The sequence below is a fragment of the Macaca nemestrina genome, chromosome X (genome assembly GCF_043159975.1).
Source record: "Macaca nemestrina isolate mMacNem1 chromosome X, mMacNem.hap1, whole genome shotgun sequence".
In the NCBI taxonomy this organism is placed as follows: Eukaryota; Metazoa; Chordata; class Mammalia; order Primates; family Cercopithecidae; genus Macaca; species Macaca nemestrina.
In genome coordinates this window covers 149,003,771-149,024,995 of record NC_092145.1, presented here as the reverse complement: position 1 = coordinate 149,024,995, position 21,225 = coordinate 149,003,771, and the positions used below count along the sequence as shown (strand labels likewise).

The following is a 21,225-nucleotide window of genomic DNA, read 5'->3' as shown; positions in this document are numbered from 1 at the left end:
GGTCCATGTGGCAAGGAACTGAGGTCTCCTGTCAAGAGCCAGCATCAACTTGTCTACCACATGGTCCATCTTGGAAACAGATCCTTCACCCCAGTCAAACCTCCAGATGACTGTAGCCCCAAAAATATTGTGACTGAAATCTCATGAGACCCTGAGCCAGAACTCAACTAAGTTGTTCCTAAGTTCTTTACCTACAGAAACTGTGAGATAATACATGCTTACTGGTTTAAGCTGCTAAATTTCAAGGTAGTTTGTTATATAGCAATAGAAAACCTGGTACACCTTCATTGGCTGAATCCCAATCTAGGCATCTCCACATCCTCACTTACCCCTAAATAACTCCTCCTCACACCAATTCACTCAGGGCACCTAAGAGCATATCTTGGTTTTCCTATTATTTTTAAACATTTCATATTTAAGGTAATGTTTATACCACAAATTTTTTAATGTAGTGCTGTGGATTTATTATGTCATTAATGTTAAATTTCTTTCTGACATTAAAGCTTTAAACAATGATACATGTTATTGGAAACACTTTTCATTCTTCAGAGAGAAATTCCTGTAATTTTGGGATAATTTTAATGTATTGTATACATTCCACATTCTCATTGACATTAAGAGCTTACTGACATGACTTCCTTCTGATAAAGCTCCTTGGATATGAAGGAGACACATCCACTTACTTTGTGGTCTTTGGTTAAAAAAAATGAGCAGATAGATTATTGGTTAAGAAAAATGAGCAGATAGGTTATAGAACTACTGATCTTCCAAATTTTAGAAGACCTTCTAAAATTAATTTTTTTTTTTGACAGAGTCTCACTATGTCACCCAGGCTGGAGTGCCGTAGCATGATGTTGGTTCACTGCAAACTTCACCTCCAGGTTCCAGTGATTCTTCTGCTTCAGGCTCCCAAGTAGCTGGGATTACAGGCATGCACCATTATGCCTGGCTAACTGTTGTATTTTTAATACAGACAGGGTTTCACCATGTTGGCCAGGCTGGTCTAGAACTCCTGGCCTCAAGCAGTCTGCCCACCTCAGCCTCCCAAAGTGCTGGATTGCAGGCATGAGCCACTGTGCATGGCCCATGATCTTCTAAAATTTAGATCAGTAGTTTTCAACCCTGACTATACATTAAAATCACCTGAGGAGCTTCACCAAACAAAACAAAACAAAAAAACCCAGAATCTCTGTTGGGGTAGAGGTAAGAATCCATATACTGTGTTTTCAAAGGCTTCCACGTACCTTCATTAGACACCAAGGTTGGGACCACTGTTTTGGATCAACCTAGAATAGAATTCATTCCTTCAGTACCAGCTCCAAAGTAAGCACAGCGCTGGTGGTTCTGCAACTATTTAGCTATTTCATCTTAGTAAAGTCACTTCATCTGCTTGGACATTCAGTTTTTAGGCTAGAGCAGTGGTTCTAAACCTTGGCTATGGTACTAGGGAGCTTTAAAAACAATGATTCCTGAATCCCAGTCCCAGTGGTTCTTATGAAACTGTTTGGGGGCATTCCTGGGCATCAAGATTCTAAAAGCTGCCCCCACCACTACCGTGATGATTCTAAATGCAGTCAAGATTGAGAACTAAAAAATGAATTATTGCTAGGATACTCTGGACATAGATGTAGCATTATTTGCAAGTTATGTGAAGCTATTCAATAAATAGAAGGGTTGGAACTAGAGAGGGTTAATCCTGGAGCACTTTTAAGTTTTTAGTCAAGTTGGCAAGTCAGAGGAGACTGCAGAACAACTGAGAAGAGTAACTCTTCTGACACGAGATTTCATGGATTGTGCATTGTATTAGTCTGTTCTCACACTGCTAATAAAGACATACCCGGGACTGAGTAATTTATAAAGGAAAGAGATTTCATGGACTCATAGTTACACATGGCTGGGGAGGCCTCACAATTATGGTAGAAGGCAAACAAGGAGCAAAGTCACATCTTACATGGATGGTGGCAATAGAGAGCTTGTGCAGGGGAACTCCCCTTTATAAAACCATCAGATCTCATAAGACTTATTCACTATCACGAGAACAGCACGGAAAAGACCTGCCCCCATGATTCAGTTACCTCTTACTGAGTCCCTCCTGTGACATGTGGGAATTGTGGGAGCTGCAACTCAAGATGAGATTTGGGTGGAGACACAGCCAAACCATATCATGCATGAATGTGGACTGAAGGCTATTTTCTGAAACTAGATGATATTGACTTTAGTTTTTTCCATGGCTACCCCCATCCTGACCTTGTTGTCTTGATGTTGTACCATGGCAACAGATAGAATGCACATCATCTTTTATTTTCTTCCTTAAATGGTGTGATGGAAGAATAGTCGTGCTTTCATTTCTAGAATTAGGAATGGAAACAATTCTATGGTTGCTTCACAAAATTTCTATTGCAAGCTGGTTTGAAATCAGTGATTTCAATAAGAAGTGCTTGTGGTGGGTGGTTTATGAGACCTCCCAGTTTGGAGAGATTAATGTAGTGACTATAAAGTCCCTTCTGTGTGGGCACAAGTATTTCATAGGGTCTGAGGCCTGGGCCTCTTTCCATAGAATTCTGAGACAAGCCCAACCACCTTGGGGAAATGACCCAACATTCTTGAGGATACCATAACTGCTGGAATAAAAACATTAAAATGCACAATGCTTAAGGAAACAGTTACATTTTCTGTGAAAATAAACAAAGACCAGCCAAATGAGAAAGGCAAAAGCTATTAATTCAGAGCTTGCTATAGCAAGACAGCCATCATCACTGCATTTGGCAACTATTCCTGACCACCCTGATGGGTCAGGACTGCACCAAGGAATTAATGACTGAGGAAAATCTAAAAATGTTCAGAAAAGAAAGGAAGGATGGAAAAATGCAACAGATGTTAATGTGCTAGCGCAACATTTATTATGCTGAGATTTAGCATACTTTTCTCATATTTGCCTCCCTCAACCACCACTCTTATGTTTGCAAAAAATTATAGAATAATATGTAATATAAAACATTTGGAAAATAGACAATATTTACTCACTATCCCATTAATATATAGTCACATCTTACTACATTTTCTTCATCTGTTTGAAAACTATGTTCAATAGGTTTAGAATAGATAGATAGAATAGATAGACTAGAATAATGGCCCCTCAAAGATACCCATGTCCTAATCCCTGGAACCTGGAAATATGTTCGGTGACATGACAAATTCAGAATTAAGGTTGCAGATGCCATGAAGGTTGCTTATCAGCTGACCTCAAATAGATAAATTATCCTGGATTATGTAGGTGGGCCCAATGTAATCATAAACATCCTTAAAAGTGGAAGAGGGAGGCAGAACAAGACTCAGAGGGACATGTGACTAAGGAAGGAGGTCAGAGTGATGCAATGTAAGGACTCTACTGGCTTTTGGGGCTTTGAAGATGGAGGAAAAGGTCACCAGCCAAGAAATGCTGGTGTCCTGTAGAGGTTGAACAAGTTAAGGACCTAGATCCTTCCCTAGAGCCTCCAGAAAGGAATGCAGCCCTGCTGACACCTTTATTTTAGCCCAGTGAGATATGTTGGACTTCTAACTGCCAGAATTGTAAGATAATAAATTTGTGTTGCTTTAAGCAGATAAGTCTGAGGTAATTTGTTAAGAGCAGCAATAGAACACTAATACACCTTTTTTATATAGTTCCATCATTCTTAAACATTTTTTTATCTTGCTATAGTTTTTGTAATTATTTGAAGGGCCATATATTATCCTATGGAGCTGAAGTGCTGGTATTTCCTTAATCACAGCCTGTAAACGAACATTAGATGTGTGAATATCTTTCTGCATTTTTTTCCACAAGTCTGATTATTTCCTAAGGATATTCTGCCAGAAATTCAATTTGGACTTTGAGTTCCTTCCATTTTTTCTATATTTAACTTAAAAAAAATCTCTTAAGTCCACTTGGGCTGGGCGTGGTGACTCACGCCTGTAATCTCAGCACTTTGGGAGGCTGAGGCAGGCGGATCACGAGGTCAGGAGTTTAAGACCAGCCTGGCCAACATGGTGAAACCCCATGTCTACTAAAAATACAAAAATTAGCTGGGTGTGGTGGCACGTGCCTGTAGTCATAGCTACTCAGGAGGCTGAGGCAGGAGAATTGCTTGAACCCAGGAGGTGGAGGTTGCAGATCATGCCACTGCACTCCAGCCCGGGCGACAGAGCAAGACTCTGTCTCAAAAAAAAAAAAAAAAGTCCACTTGGAATTTACCTTGATATATGACATAGGGGAAACACTTTTTTCTTAATCTGTTTCTTCAACTGCATATGCTAAATGATTTTTTTCTTTTCTGTTGTTTGATGAATGCTTTCTTTATTAAATATTCAGTTTTATACAAAGGAAACTCATTTTCTGGGCTACTGATTCTTTTATTTTAACTGATTTCTGTCTGTTCTTAAGCCAGTATTGTACTGTTTGAGATCTTGTTGCCTATAATACATATAATTCCTGTGAGGACTAGTCTTCTTCCTCTGTCTTATTCCCTTTTCTGTTGCCATAACAGAGTACAAAAGACTGGGTAATTTATAAAGGATAGTAATTTATTTATTACAGTTCTGGAGGCTGGGATTCCCGAGGTTGAGGGGGTGAATCTGGTGAGGGCCTTCTTATTGGTGGGGACTCTTTGTAGAGTCTGGAGGTGGTACAGGGCATCATATAGCAAAGGGACTCATGAGAGATGGCCAAACTCGTTTTTGTCACACCTCCTCTTGTGATAACTAACCCTCATGTCCCAAAGTTCCTACCTCTCAACACTGTTGCATTAGGGATGAAGTTTTCAACACATTAACTTTTGGGGGACAAATTCAAACCTTGGCACCCTCATTTGTTTAATTTCTTAAAATTTTTATATGAATTTTAAATAATTATTTCCAGCTTCTAGAAAAATCCCATTGAGAGTGAGTCCCTGGTGTCCACTGCCTTGACAAACACCTTCAAAACCTTAGCCTGACTGTAAAAGGCCTCAGTCATGTGACTGTACTTTTCCTATTCCCATTTTTCAAAGACTTCAATTATATGTAGGGCATTTCTTTGCTACCTTCCCTGTAGATCATTTTCCTTTTTATGAGTCTTTTCTTATTTCTTTCCCAGCCCAGATTGCACTCATCACAGTGATTTGTCTCACAGGCTTTTCATCAGCAGCTTGGCATATGTAGAGTGTGAGTGTTGGAATCAGACAGTACTGGGTTGGAATCCCAGCTCTGTTTCTTACTAGCTGTGTGGCCTTGAATGAGTCACTCATCCTCCTTGAGGGTCAGTTTCCTCCTTAAAATTAGGTCAACAGCATCTTCCTTGCAGGGTTGTCAACTGAATTATAGCTAATATAGGCAAAGAATCAAGCAATTGGACAGTTGTTTTGTGTCTTTTGAATCTAATAATAAAAAAGCTTGTATTTCATACATATGCTTTTAAAATTTCATTTTCTAGAGATTTATCTTTGTTGTATTTGTAAAAGTCTTGTTTTACAGTGGATTGGACATTCTTTAAAAATTGGTTCTTCACCACAGGAGTTGGAAAACCATTATTCTACAGCAAGGGGTTGACAACCTGTAGCCTTTGCACCGGCTACCTATTTTTGTAAATGTTTAATTGGAACACAGCTACATCCATTCATTTATGTATTATGGTTATCCCTCCATATATTTGGGTTCTGCATCCATGGATTCAACTTCAGAAAATATGTGAAAAAATAAAATAATAAAAAATAACAGCATAATAAAAATATAACAGTAAAAAAATTACAAGTAAAATACAGTGTAACACCTATTTATATAGCATTTGCATTGTATTAGGTGTTATAAGTAATCTAGAGATGATTTAAAGTATACAAGAGGACATAAGTTATATGCAAATATTATGCTATTTTATATTAGGGACTTGAGCATCCATGGATTTGGGTGTCCATGGGGGTTTTGGAACAAATCCCCCAAGGGTATTTGAGGGATGAATGTATCTATGGTTGCTTTTTTTTACAAGGACAGAACTGAGTCATTGTGACAGAGACTGCATGGCCCGCAAAACCTAAAATATTTGCTATGTGACCCTTTACAAAAAAAGTTTGCCAATCACTGCTCTATTCTGTGTTTCATAGTTCCCCAGCTGAATTGATGTCTAGTTGTCCTCAATACTGACTTCCTTGATAACATACCTTCTCTTGCCTTCTTTCCTTTCCCTGTCAAGTTTTCTCATCTGCCATTTCTTAGATCTTTTCCCACAGAAACTACCTTTACTTACATTATTGACCCACGGTTGACTTCTAGGGGTATCCAACTGCTGTGGTCTGAATGTGTCCCCTAAAGTTTGTATGATAGAAACTTGATTCCCAATGCAGAGGGGTTAGGTAAGGCCTATTGGGAGTTGTTCGGGTCATGGGGCACCACCCTCAGGAATGCATTAATGCCATTATTGTGGTAGTTGGATTATTAACATAGTAGAGGGACTCCTTATTGTGGTAGAGGGCTCCTTACAAACAGATGACTTTGGCCCCTTCTTTCTCTCTTACCCTTTCTTTGTTTATCTGCCATGTGATTATGCAGCATGAAGGCCCTTGTCAAATGCTGGTCCCTTCATCTTGGACTTTGCAGCCTTCAGAACTGTGAGAATAAATTTGTTTATTATAAATTACCCAGTCTCAGGTATTCTGTTGTAACAGCACAAAAGGGACTAAGATGTAAACCTACACATGCATCATATCTTTGTCTGTCCTGCTCTTGCCCCTACCACTCACCAGATTGACCCTAGAACATGTCAGCTTCAGAACATCAGTTAAGCTACCAGCCCATATCCCCCACCCCATCTTTACTGCAGCACCATATGAAAATTCAACTTTGTGGGCATGAATTTTTCTAATTTGTTTCATCTATCTTACCAAACACCACCTCAGCACCAGGGGTGGTAGAGGGGAGAATGAAGGTGGGACAGAGGAAAGAAAATTCATCTTGCCCTATATTTGACGCTCGTTTCTTAATACAGCTTGTAAAGCTTATAGCCGATCCCAGGGTGTCAATGTATCTGAGTCATGGTTGATTGTTTTTCACTGGCCTCTGGACCTTTTCAACCTCATAGGACATGACCAAGTCATTGCCCACCCCAACCTTATTGCTGCTGCTTTCATTTGTTTCTGTCTACCACTTCTAATTACTTAGGTCACTTCAGGCTTTAAATCTGTCTTCTAAAGTGTAACGCAGCCATAATTAGGCCATATGTTAATTAGCAGGATGACACCCTGTGCCTTGTCACTCGTGAGGGATGTGGATCATCCCAGAAAGCACCATAGAAAGGGGAATTCAGTGAGAAGAGGAAGTCTAAGAAGGCTGGAAGTGACTCTTTACTCAGCAAAATCTGCCTTAGAGAGCAGGAGAAAATGGCAGTGTGCAAGATGGGGAAAGGATGGGGTCACACAAAGAAAAAGAGCTAGAGTTGACCTCTTTTCCACTCCGGGAATGAGATGTAAGCCAGGAGGCAAGCCTGAGACTGAGACTCCACCAGGGATGGCAGAATCTCCTGAAGGATTGGAGGTGGTGGTCAGGGCAGAGGCCAAGGTCTTGACGGAGGCCACTGATGAGGTGAGTATCAGGCATGCCCCTATCTCTATTGCCTGGAAGTTTGTGGGGAGGCCAATCAAAAATCAAGACCAGTCTCTGCTTCTATGGCTACTGTCAGTGCCTTTTAGGAAGTCTAAAAGAGTAGGGTCTGATTGGTTGGGACTGTTTCTATGTGCCATTTCCTAATTTATTTCTGGTTCTTCTTGTTTTCTATTAACTAAACTTGTTTTCTGATGTTCTTGACATAGGAAAGTTGAAAAGGAGACTGGATAGGTTCCGACTATTTTGTATTTCAGATATTGTCACCTTCATCACTCAGGAGACAATTTCCAGGAAACTAATTACTGAGGGAATTCATGACTGGATGGGATGACATGTGAATTATAAAGATATTAACTTCACTCCAGTTTGCTGTCAACCCGTGATGTGATAGAAACCTGTTCTGTTGTCACCTAATGGATGCAAGGGACTAAAGGCATTCATTTTAAGTTACATATTTGCTTGGATTTTAGAAAAAGGCATTTGTCACAAGAACTCTGAAAGAATGCCAAAGGGGATATTTTGAGGGCTAAGTTTATGCTAATAATAATTAGTATTACTATTTATTGCTAGTATTTGTTGAGTTCCTACTATATTCCAAATCTTTACAGGCATTACTTCTAACACTCCTGACAATTCAAGGAAAGTATCATTATCCCATTTAACCTGAGGCTCACAGACATTGGATCATACTCAAAGATCACACTGCTAGCTGAGACAAAACTGAAATCTGTATTTCTTTTCTTTTCCTATTTAAATTCTAAAATTTGAGCTCATATCAGTTTACTGGGGTCAGCAAACCTTTTCTGTAAAAGACCAAATAGTAGATATTTTCAACTTTGCCAGCCATACGGTGTATGTTGCAGCTACTCTACTCTGCTCTTGTAGCATGAAGGCAGCCATAGACAATTCGTAAATGAATGAATGTGGCTATATTCCAATAAAGCTTTGTTTGCAGACACTAAAATCAGAATTGAATATGCTTTGCACATATCATGAATTATTACTGTTCCTTGGGTTTCTTTTCAATCACATAAGAATGGTAAAATCATTCTGTTCACAAGCCATATAAAAACAGGTGGCAACCCGGGTTTGACCCACAGGTAATAGTTTGATCATCCTTGCACTGTACAAAACTGCCTTTCTAACAACTTGTGAAAATAATGAAGTAAAAGCAACTGAGCTACATATTTTACCTAAGGAGCCAAGCCAAATATGGGGAAGCTTAAGGGGCCATAGTTCTTATTCTGGCTTTACCATCAAATTAAATTTTAATCATAGTATGCCTGTACCAAATGATTTCCATAAAATCACAATTTGAATATAAGGTGACAACTTTGGTGGCACCATCAGCAATATGGGGAAGACTGGGGAAAGAGTAGGAATGTGGGTAACATCAAGAGTTTAGTTGTGAACAAGTTAAGTTTGGGGCACATAATAGATATAAGTGGGGACAGCTGGACATAGAAATCAGGAATTCAGAGAGATGGCAGGACTAGATATTGAAATTTGGGGGCCATTAGCATGTAGACTGAATCTGAGTACATCATGGTATCTTTTAGGGCAGGATTTCATAACCTTGGCCATTGACCTTTAGGGTGGGGTAATTCTTCATTGTAGGGATTGTCCTGTACATTGTAGGATGTTGAGCAGCATCCCTAGTCTCTACCCAGTAAATGTAAATAGCATACTACCCTCAGTTGTGACAACCCAAAATATCTCCACACATTGCCAGACATCCCCTAGGGTGAAAGTCATCCTTGGCTGACCATCACTATTTTAGGCTGAGAATGGTCCTTCATGACTCCAACTTTGGAAATCAGAAAGAGAAGGAGAAAATGGGAAAAGAGACAAAGAAGGAGTAGTCAGGAAGTAGAAAAATTCATTTACTGGGTCCCAACGGTTTAGACTAGACTTGGTTTAACATTTGTTGAAAGCCAGAGGTGGAGTGTGGACAAGAGGTAAAGATCCAGAGATCAGGGCTGAGCCATAGTGAGCTCCACAATATTTTGTTGATAGGATTTCCAGTGGTGGTTAAAGGGATGGGGTAAACCAGGCTCTAAATGCATGGAGCCTGAGGGTGATGCAATGGATGGAGTGTTTTCTAGTAGTGAATGGTAAAAATTAAAAAGTGGTTAAAAATAGCATTGGGAAACCAAAGATAGAGACCTTTACATGTTTCTTCTTCTTTCTCATTTTATTTTTAGAAATAACTCTCAAAGGATAAAACTGTTATGGTCTGGGTGCAGGAAAAAAAACAAGAACAGAAATAGAGTTTCTATGGTTTTGAGGAAAAGCAAAAGTACTTGAGAGATGCAGTTTTTAGCATCCTGAGCTGCAGGATGTGTCTTCTTTGTGTGTGTGGTCTCTTCACTCATCTCATGCCTAATTGTGGTAAAAAAAACAGTGAAAGGATTGTGTGAACTCTCTTTATACATTTAAAAATTGAAGAGCTGTGGCTTGATAAAGGCTCAATATAAAGGTTAAAAAATTGAATCACTCATATTGAAATTAATGTCATTAAACAAATGTGCCTCTCAGTCACATGATAATAAAATACCAAAAGAAAGGGAAATGTCTGCTTTTTTTCCTTTTAAGTCTTCTCACTTCAAAATGAGGATAATAAACTTATCTTATGAGGTTACGTAGAAGTGCTTATCAGTGTTTAATACTTAGCTGGACTTCTGTAAATGCTTAAAAACAATAACAATATGTATCCCGATAGTAGTGGTGGTTACACAAATTTGAACATGTAATGAAATTTCATAGAACTACATACACTGCACCCCCCCCACCAAAAGAGCACATAAAAGGAGTGAAATCCAAATAAGATTATTAGTTGAGTTAATACTATTGCACCAATGTCAATTTCCTTGTTTTGACAATGTGCTATAGTTATGTAAGATGTTCTCATTTAGGAAAGCTGGGTGAAGGGTACACAGAACTCTGTATTATTTTTGCAACTTCTTGTGAATCTTAAACTATTTCAAATAAAAGCTAAGACTATTGTGTAGCTCAGAATCATTTTGTTTTATTGTCACCTTTACCTCATGGATTCATTTTTGTTTTTTAATAGAGACTTATAAGTAAGTCAAATTATTAGGTTCTATTTATGAAAGACAAAATAGAATCTGATCAATATATGTTTAAGCTAATGCAATAGATTATAATCCAGATCATGAACTTAAATTACTCTTAATAAGCATGGTCACAAAGTTCAATTATAGGTGAAAATCTGAAATTAAACATGACTGCCATTTAGTTTTTAGTTTTAGCATATTTTATTTTTGGATAGTCCAGGACTCATCTAAGTTTGCCAAAGATTGAAATATTCACACAACACATTCTTAAAGTCCCTGAGAAGTAGAAAGTAGAGGTGGCTTGCCTACTTTTTAAGGTGGGAATTTCTATTTCAGCAGACTTTGGGGAGGGCAAGCGTCTTCTGTCTTGCTGATATGCCTAGGATGTGATCTATTTATATTACAAACCATATGCAGAGCCTGGCAAGCTTCTCTGCAAATGAGCTCATCCACTCTGCCCTAAAGGAGGAGGATAGGAGGGGGCGAAAAGACATTAGGGACCTTTAACAATCATTACACCTCTTGATGCTAATTGAACAGGAAGGATAAACAAAATCTATGATTTCTGACAGGAAGGATAAATAATAAATACCTGTCAAGGGGAACTACATATTCTCTTTAGTCATCTTTGTAGGTCATCAAAGTCAAGTTCCTAAAGACTGGAGTACTTCTTAATAGGTTTCTCTTTTTGGCATGTTGTACAAATTACAAGTACAGATAATTTCAGATTTATCTTACCAATGGGCCTCCTTTAAAGTGTGATAAATTCTATCTAGAGCTTCACTCAAATCAACTAGTATTAATAGAACATTTATCCAGTGTTAAATAATTAGATCTGTCTGTAAGGAAATAAAGAAGAGCAGTTGCTGACCTTAAAAGGTTCTCAAAGAGGAAAGAGGCTAGAAAACAAAGTGTATTACAAAATGCAAGCACAGTGAGAGAGGTACATACAAGGCTCAGAGAAAAGTAGGAGGAAGAAGTGTCGTGAACTGTTTTGGACAATGTGTGGCAAACTGGGCCTGCAAGAAGGATGAATTCCTGGGGCATGCCGAATTTGCCACAAGAATTTAAAATTTTTGTGTTTTATTTAGATGTAAATTTTATATATATGTATATAACATATATAAAATATGTATATAACATATATAAAAGGTGTATTTGTATATATATGTAAATTATATATAATATACCTTTTATAAATTATACCTTTTATACCTAAATGATACCATATATAAATTACATATATCATATCATATATATGGTATAATTCTTTTTTCCCCAGTCATCTGGATGAGTGTGAGTGTGTATCTTATTGAATACTCATGGCCATGTGATCTTCATGCATCTGTACACTGTTCAAATGAGTGATTTAGTTTAGTTTAGTTCAAATGAGTAATTTGCTTTAGTTTGAATGGGTGGAAGTAGATAAGAAAACCGAGTCATTTCATAGCAAAGGGTAGTTGGGGACATGGGACTGGAAGAACCTGGACTTGAACATCACTGGCATTTTCTGAGTTCCAGTGGTTGTTTTGCATAGATGCCATCTTTATTTGTACCAAGTAGCAAGACTTCTAAGAAGATATGTAGTAGTCCATATTTAATGAAGAATTTGTCTGTTCGTACTTCCAATCACAACCGGATAAGGCAGCCATTTAGTGCCTGAATAATGTCCTGGTGCTTACTCTGTGTTTAAGGGAATCAAGAAGCTGTGCCTGTGACAGATCATTACCCTTTCTCCATATTCTTGCCATGAGCAAGGTAGTAGAAATTTCAAAACTTTAATGAAAAGGCCAAAAGAGCTACAGATGCATGGACAGTGTGTCAACAGTGTATCAATCAAATTTATACTTAGTTGCTAGTAATAAAAAATTATAAGAGAGTGGCTTAATTTATAGCTTTATTAAGTCCAGAGTGGGTAGTCCAGGGTTGTTTTGATGGCAACATCATATAAACAGGGACCAATGATCCTTTGGCTTTCTGCATTGTCATCTTTTGGGTGTGACCCTAAGCTTCCTGTTCTCAATATGGCTGTCTGTACTCAAGCCATCATATTTTTATTTTCAGACATGAAGAAAGGATAAAGCACAGTAAAGAAGACATATGCCAACTGTGTTATCCCCATTAAAATTGCCTTCCTGGAAGTCACCATTTGTGATTGTTATAACCTAAAATTGTCCAGGAGTATTTAAAATATTCCTAGTTGTAAGGAAGGCTAAAAACCTTGCTTGTAGCTTGTTACATTGTCCCTTCAAATAATCTCAGGTTTCAACTAGTACAAAAAAGAGAAAATTGACTTTTGGTAGACAGCTAGTAACCTCTGCAACATTGTGTCATATATCATTGATCCAACTTCAGCAACTGCCCACACCAGACTTCTTGATATATGAGAAAAGGAAACCTTTATTTGTTGAAGGTCCTGCTATTTAGGTATCTGTTATTTGCAGCTAAACATATTCCTAATTGAAACAATATGTAAACACTGTTAATTGGTGTTTAACTTTTAGAATGGGCTCATTGACCAGGAATCACAAATTCAAATATACCAGAACCATACAGGCACTGTGAGTGAGTGAGAGAGTGGTTTGGGAGGGGGTGGGCTTGTCAAACTGGCAAGTGTGTGCCCCATCGAAAGTGGGCAAATGCTGCCGCTGCTGCTGAACTGAGAGGGGTGCCTTCCTACAGAATTTCTAGCCCACTGTTCTGAGACAGCAAATTTCAAGAGAACCAGAAAGCTGGATCTTTATGCATGTTGCAAGGTCGCAATTTTTTTTCACACCACAGAATGGATATGAAGAAAAGAATCCCATTACTTTATTTAGTCTGTAATTATGGCCTTCTCCCAATCTCTTCTGCTGCTGGTTTGAAGAAAAACACAACGAAACACCAGCAACGCCTAAAAGTCAATCTTGTTTAACTGTTAGTCCACTGACAGTTTTGGAATTGTTGATGGTGCAGGTCTAATCTGAAAGTGACCAGGCTCAAGCCCCATGAAGAAGCCTTCTGAAGGCAGGAAAGAGCCAATGTGCCAACTTGAAGGCAGCCAGAGGTTCAGCCTTTTTGTTCTACTTAGGCTCTCAATTGATAGGCTGAGGCTCACCCACATTATGTGGGACAATCTGCTTTATTCAGTCTACCAATTTACATGTTAATCTCATCCAGAAATACCCTCCCACAAATACCCAAAATAATGTTTGACCAAACATTTGGGTACCCCATGGCCCAGTCAAGTTGATACATAAAATTAACCAGCACAGGAGGCCTTCAACTATCATACTATTTATGATATAGTGGCAGAGATAAACTGATTGATTACCTATTGTCAGGCTATTATAGAAATCTATGAGGCTGGATCCTTGAAGCTTGGCCTTTGGCAAGCTTAACAGAAATGTAAAGTAAACTAGAAATATCTTTTCTCAAGAAAATAGATAGTTTAACTAACTGTTGGGTAGTATGCTCACTATCTGGCTGACAGGATCATTTATATCTCAAACGTCACTGTCACCATATATACCCATGTAACAAACCTGCACATGTACCCCCTGAATCTAAAATAAAAGTTGAAATTATTTTTTAAAAAAGAATAACCACTAGTTTTGGAGGATTAGTGTCCTGCTTCATAAGTCTATTTTTGAAGATCAGAAGATGAATATTTCCTTAGGTTCTGTCTTTGAATTTCCTCTGTAATAAATTCTGGTCTCTCTCCAGACAGTTGGATGACTGAGAATTCTAGGGTGAAGTTCATGTCATTGAGAAAGCAAAAGAATAAAGCACAATAGAAATATTAAGAAAATAGGGACCTTTGTTACACATGAAATCTCAGTTTAAAATACAGGGAAACTCGTTCAAATTATAAATTTCTGTTTAAATCAAGCAAAACTATATCGTCTTTCACTTAGGGACCAACAGTTTGTGACCCTTGTTGGACAAATCACAGACAAGTTTTGTTACAGAATCAGATTGGTGAGGACTGGGAAAAAGAGTTGGAGGAGAAGGGGAGAACATTACTGCTTTCCCTTATAAAGTGGAGAACAAAGAGACATTGCCTATGGTGCACAGAACATAAAATAGGAAAATAGATGCTTATTTTAGAATGCTTAAGAATGCTGTCAGCAACAGCACTGACTAATGGAGGTCTTGATCTGGAGATATAACTATAATACATGTATAAATATAAGTGGACCCTGAATATGAGTCAAACCATCATTTTCCTAAATGAGAAGGTTGGAAACAACTTTTCTTTTTTCAACTTAAATATACAACATTTAAAGAAAGAGTTGAAATAGCCAATGTCTACCTATGATATTTTAAATTTTAGTTATATATGTATATTTTAAACCACATGTTATGTAAACTACACTGTTATACAAAATTGCTCTTTTTCACTCTCATATTTCATGTTTTTTTCAAATGCCACACATGCACGTTGGCATTCATTTCTCCTTCATCTGGAGCCACTTGAAAACAGTGCCATATTCGCTTCCACTAAGTTGTTTGACTACAGCACTTTTTGAATCTGAATTTGATGTTGCCATTAGAAATTTTATCCTAATTCACATCTACTCATTAATTCATAGTGAGCTCCACAACATAAGCATTTAATGTATTATAATAAAGTAATTTTTAACAAAAGGCTTGTATGCAATGGCATCCAGAACTGCTATTTGAAACCATTTCTCCAGAAATAATGACTCAATCTGTGTTAAATTTATTTACCATCCCCCGTCATGTCAGATACCCTTTATAAACATCCAAATCTAGCTTTAATTGAGGTCATTTCAGGTTACTGTGTCTTCCCCAAATAGTAATTTGTTGTTTGAAGTTAAGTAATTAAGAGACTGCTTATAATATGAAAATCTTAATAAGGACTTTATTTTTTATGGGATAATTTTGAGCAAAAGTCTTGCCTTATATTTGGCTACATACAGGCTTTTGGGAAGGGCTACCGGAAACCTGAGGGTAAAGGAAGTAGGTTAATTCTTCATCTCTAGTACCAGAAAAGTAAAAGAAATATCTTATTTTGATAAACCAAGAAATTGTCACATAAACCACATACTATCTAGAGATATTGAGACAATTACTAGATGATCAAAAACCTGTGGTAGTTTCAGTTAGTGGCTTGTGGGGAGCTAGATTGGGACAGGGTAAGACTGAGTCAAAAAATTGTTGTTCATTTTAAAAGCACCTGAACTATGATATATTATAATGAGAAAATTTAAAACTTAAAGCAGAATATTATAGTCCAAATGAGAAATGAATGACTGTGTCATTGGTAACAAGAATGGAAGGCAGAGGTTGATTTTAGAGCTGCCTGGGGGTAGAGTTGATGGGATTTCATGCCTGGATTATGGGGGTTCATGGAGAGGTAAGAATGCAGGATGACTTCTGTCTAGTCTCCCAGCTTTGGAGACTGCATAAATATGATGCTGAGTTGGAAATGCATGAACAGGGGAGAGAACAACAATTAAATCCATTGTGAGCATGTAAACTCTTAGTATATCTGACCTAGTTGAGTAAAGATGACTCTGGGGCTCTTAGGAGAGATACACACTTAGAATTCATCAGTATACGAGTATAGATACAGCCATGGGACTGGATAGATTACCCAGCAAAGGTGTTTCATGTAAGATAACAAAGGTAGGGATTGGGCTTTGGGAAAACCATCATTATTATTGTTTTTTGATGAATACTTTGAATTTATTTATTTATTTATTTATTTTTATTTTTTATTATACTTTAAGTTCTAGGCTACACGTGTACAATGTGCAGGTTTGCTACATATGTATACAGGTGACATGTTGGTGTGCTGCACCCCTTAGCTCATCATTTACATTAGTTATATCTCCTAATGCTATCCCTCCCCCCTCCCTCAACCCCACGACAGGCCCCAGTGTGTGATGTTCCCCTTCCTGTGTCCAAGTGTTCTCATTGTTCAATTCCCACCTATGAGTGAGAATATGCGGTGTTTGGTTTTCTGTTCTTGCGATAGTTTGCTGAGAATGATGGTTTCTAGCTTCATCCATGTCCATACAAAGGACATGAACTCATCCTTTTTTATGGCCACATGGTATTCCATGGTGTATATGTGCCACATTTTTTTTAATCCAGTCTGTCACTGATGGACATTTGGGTTGATTCCAAGTTTTTGCTATTGTGAATAGTGCCGCAGTAAACATACATGTGCATGTGTCTTTGTAGCAGCATGATTTATAATCCTTTGGGTATATCCCCAGTAATGGGATGGCTGGGTCAAATGGTATTTCTAGTTCTAGATCCCTGAGGAATCGCCACACTGTCTTCCACAATGGTTGAACTTGTTTACAGTCCCACCAACAGTGTAAAAGTGTTCCTATTTCTCCATATCCTCTCCAGCACCTGTTGTTTCCTGACTTTTTAATGATCGCCATTCTAAGTGGTGTGAGATGGTATCTCACTGTGGTTTTGATTTGCGTTTCTCTGATGGCAAGTGATGATGAACATTTTTTCATGTGTCTGTTGGCTGCATAAATGTCTTATTTTGAGAAGTGTCTGTTCATATAATTTGCCCACTTTTTGATGGGGTTGTTTGTTTTTTCTTGTAAATTTGTTTGAGTCCTTTGTAGATTCTGGATATAAGCCCTTTGTTAGATGAGTACAGGCAATCCCATTCTGTACGTTTCCTGTTCACTCTGATGGTAGTTTCTTTTGCTGTGCAGAAGCTCTTTAGTTTAATTACATCCCATTTGTCCATTTTGGCTTTTGTTGCCATTGCTTTTGGTGTTTTAGACATGAAGTCCTTGCCCATGCCTATGTCCTGAATGATATTGCCTAGGTTTTCTTCTAGGGTTTTTATAGTTTTAGGTCTAAGATTTAAGTCTTTAATCCATCTTGAATTAATTTTTGTATAAGGTGTAAGGAAGGGATCCAGTTTCAGCTTTCTACTTATGGCTAGCCAGTTTTCCCAGCACCATTTATTAAATAGGGAATCCTTTCCCCATTTCTTGTTTTTGTCAGGTTTGTCAAAATCAGATGGTTGTAGATGTGTGGTATTATTTCTGAGGGCTCTGTTCTGTTCCATTGGTCTATATCTCTGTTTTGGTACCAGTACCATGCTGTTTTGGTTACTGTAGCCTTGTAGTATAGTTTGAAGTCAGGTAGCATGATGCCTCCAGCTTTGTTCTTTTGGCTTAGGATTGTCTTGGAGATGCGGGCTCTTTTTTGGTTCCATATGAACTTTAAAGGAGATTTTTCCAATTCTGTGAAGGAAGTCATTGGTAGCTTAATGGGGATGGCATTGAATCTATAAATTACCTTGGGCAGTATGACCATTCTCACGATATTGATTCTTCCTATCCATGAGCATGGAATGTTCTTCCACTTGTTTGTGTCCTCTTTTGTTTCATTGAGCAGTGGTTTGTAGTTCTCCTTGAAGAGGTCCTTCACATCCCTTGTAAGTTGGATTCCTAGGTATTTTATTCTCTTTGAAGCAATTGTGAATGGGAGTTCACTCATGATTTGGCTCTCTGTTTGTCTGTTACTGGTGTATAAGAATGCTTGTGATTTTTGCACATTGATTTTGTATCCTGAGACTTTGCTGAAGTTGCTTATCAGCTTAAGGAGATTTTGGGCTGAGACGATGGGGTTTTCTAAATATACAATCATGTCATCTGCAAACAGGGACAATTTGACTTCTTCTTTTCCTAATTGAATACCCTTTCTTTCTTTCTCCTGCCTGATTGCCCTGGTCAAAACTTCCAACACTATGTTGAATAGGAGTGGTGAGAGAGGGCATCCCTGTCTTGTGCCAGTTTTCAAAGGGAGTTCTTCCAGTTTTTGCCCATTCAGTATGATATTGGCTGTGAGTTTGTCATAAATAGCTCTTAATATTTTGAGATATGTTCCATCAATACCAAATTTATTGAGAGTTTTTTAGCATGAAGACCTGTTGAATTTTGTCAAAGGCCTTTTCTGCATCTATTGAGATAATCATGTGGTTTTTGTCTTTGTTTCTGTTTATATGCTGGATTACGTTTATTGATTTGCATATGTTGAACCAGCCTTGCATCCCAGGGATGAAGCCCGCTTGATCATGGTGGATAGCTTTTTAATGTGCCGCTGGATTCGGTTTGCCGGTATTTTATTGAGGATTTTTGCATTGATGTTCATCAGGGATATTGGTCTAAAATTCTCTTTTTTTGTTGTGTCTCTGCCAGGCTTTGGTATCAGAATGATGTAGGCCTCATAAAATGAGTTAGGGAGGATTCCCTCTTTTTCTATTGATTGGAGTAGTTTCAGAAGGAATGGTACCAACTCCTCCTTGTACCTCTGGTAGAATTCGGTTGTGAATCCGTCTGGCCCTTGACTTTTTTTGTTTGGTAGGCTATTAATTATTGCCTCAATTTCAGAGCCTGTTATTGGTCTATTCAGGGATTCAACTTCTTCCTGGTTTAGTCTTGGGAGAGTGTATGTGTCCAGGAATTTATCCATTTCTTCTAGATTTTCTAGTTTATATGCATAGAGGTGTTTATAGTATTCTCTGATGGTAATTTGTATTTCTGTGGGGTCGGTGGTGATATCCCCTTTATCATTTTTTATTGTGTCTATTTGATTCTTCTCTCTTTTCTTCTTTATTAGTCTCGCTAGTGGTCTATCAATTTTGTTGATCTTTTCAGAAGACCAGCTCCTGGATTCATTGATTTTTTGGAGGGTTTTTTGTGTCTCTATCTCCTTCAGTTCTGCTCTGATCTTAGTTATTTCTTGCCTTCTGCTAGCTTTTGAATGTGTTTGCTCTTGCTTCTCTAGTTCTTTTGATTGTGATATTAGTGTGTCAACTTTAGATCTTTCCTGCTTTCTCTTGTGGGCATTTAGTGCTATAAATTTGCCTCTACACACTGCTTTAAATGTGTCCCGGAGATTCTGATATGTTGTGTCTTTGTTCTCATCGGTTTCAAAGAACATCTTTATTTCTGCCTTCATTTTGTTATGTACCCAGTAGTCATTCAGGAGCAGATTGTTCAGTTTCCATGTAGTTGAGCAGAAAACCATCCATTGAGAGAAAATGGGCCGGAGATTAATGAGGTCAGTACCATGAAGGGGAAAGTATCAAGGAAAAGAGTATTAGTTGTTTTAGATATTGAAAGAATACCAAGTGAAATAAGGATGGAGAAGTATCCAGTTGATTTGGTAAAATATTTTTATATTTTCTAAACAAGGCCATGAACTCCTTAAAAGATAGATCTTTCTGTCTGCAAACAGTTTAGAAGAACCTCTTGAGAAAATTCTGACTTATGAGTGTTTAGTTGAAATAAACTGAATATCCTTCAAGAGGAAAATGACCTTGGCACAAACTAATGAATGTGCTTTTTGGCCCTACTCGCCCATAGCCTTGCACAGTGGTAGCCTTACCAACAACTAAACTGAGCCCCTGTTTTTGTTCTCCAGGAACTCAAGGTCACTCTGAGCCCTGCTTGCTTTCCTCTCTGGTTCTGTTACGTTGTTGCTGATCCCTACCTCATTTTCTTCTAGTGCCCATTTGTCTTGCAAAAGCTTCACATTTACTGGTGGTATACTCTGTTTAACAGATACTGGATTTGCCTCCAGACACTACTCTTTCTGATTCCCATGGATATATCTAATGGGCAATAACTATGGGGAGACAGACATCTCAATGCAAGAAAGACTCTCAGACAAAGTGATTCAAGGAGGTATTGAAAGAGTTAATCAAAGAGACACCAAATTTCCATTCTCTGAGCATCATCCAGCACAGACTAGATGACCTTTCAGCAGTTGTGCTTCAGAGGAAATAATTCATCTATCAGAATTCATCCATTGGATGACCTTTAAAATCCCTTTCTGTCCTAAGAGTCAGTGGTCTCTCGGTATCAAACAGAGCACAGAAATCAGGGAACCTCAGGGTTGGAAGGGGCTTGAAGAGGTCATTTGATTCACTTTCTACCAAATAAATATGTCCCTTCTACTACCTTATTAAAGAGGAGCATCCCCAACTCCTTTTTTAAACTAATAAACTTTAGTTTTTAGAACCATTTTAGGTTCACAGCAAAATTGTGTGGAAAGTACAGAGTTCTCAAATATCCCTTGTCCCACTGCACACAGAGACTCCTTCATTATTAGCATCCATCACCAGAGTGGTACATTTGTTACAATCAACCTACATGGACACATCATCACCCAGAATCCATAGCTTGCATTAGAGTTCACTCTTGGTGTTGTACACTCCATGAGTTTTGATAAATATATAATGACATATATCCACTATTGTAGTATCATACAGAATAGGTTCACAGCCCTAAAAATCTTCTGTGTTCTGCCTATTCATCCTTTCTCCCTACTAACCCATGACAACCCCTAATACTTTTACTGTGTCCATAGCTTTGCCTTTACCAGAATGTCATATAGTTAGAATAATACGGTATGTAGACTTTTCAGATTGGCTTCTTTCACTGAGTAACATGCATTTAAATTTCCTCCTTGTCTTTTCATGGCTTGGTAGCTCATTACTTTTTAGTGCTGAGTAATATTTCACTGTCTGGATGTACCGGAGTTTCTT

At 38.0% G+C, this 21,225-nt stretch overlaps 1 protein-coding gene across 2 annotated transcripts in view; it reads left to right on the top strand.

The window, feature by feature from the left end:
* Positions 1-7,306: 7,306 nt before the first annotated feature.
* Positions 7,307-21,225, top strand: part of LOC105478121 (FERM and PDZ domain containing 4) — a 924,449-nt gene continuing 910,530 nt past the window's right edge. For both annotated transcript variants that reach the window (XM_011735128.3, XM_011735133.3), the window contains exon 1: positions 7,307-7,584. The gene's annotated coding sequence lies outside the window, so the exon portion shown is untranslated. The remainder of the gene's footprint in view (positions 7,585-21,225) is intronic.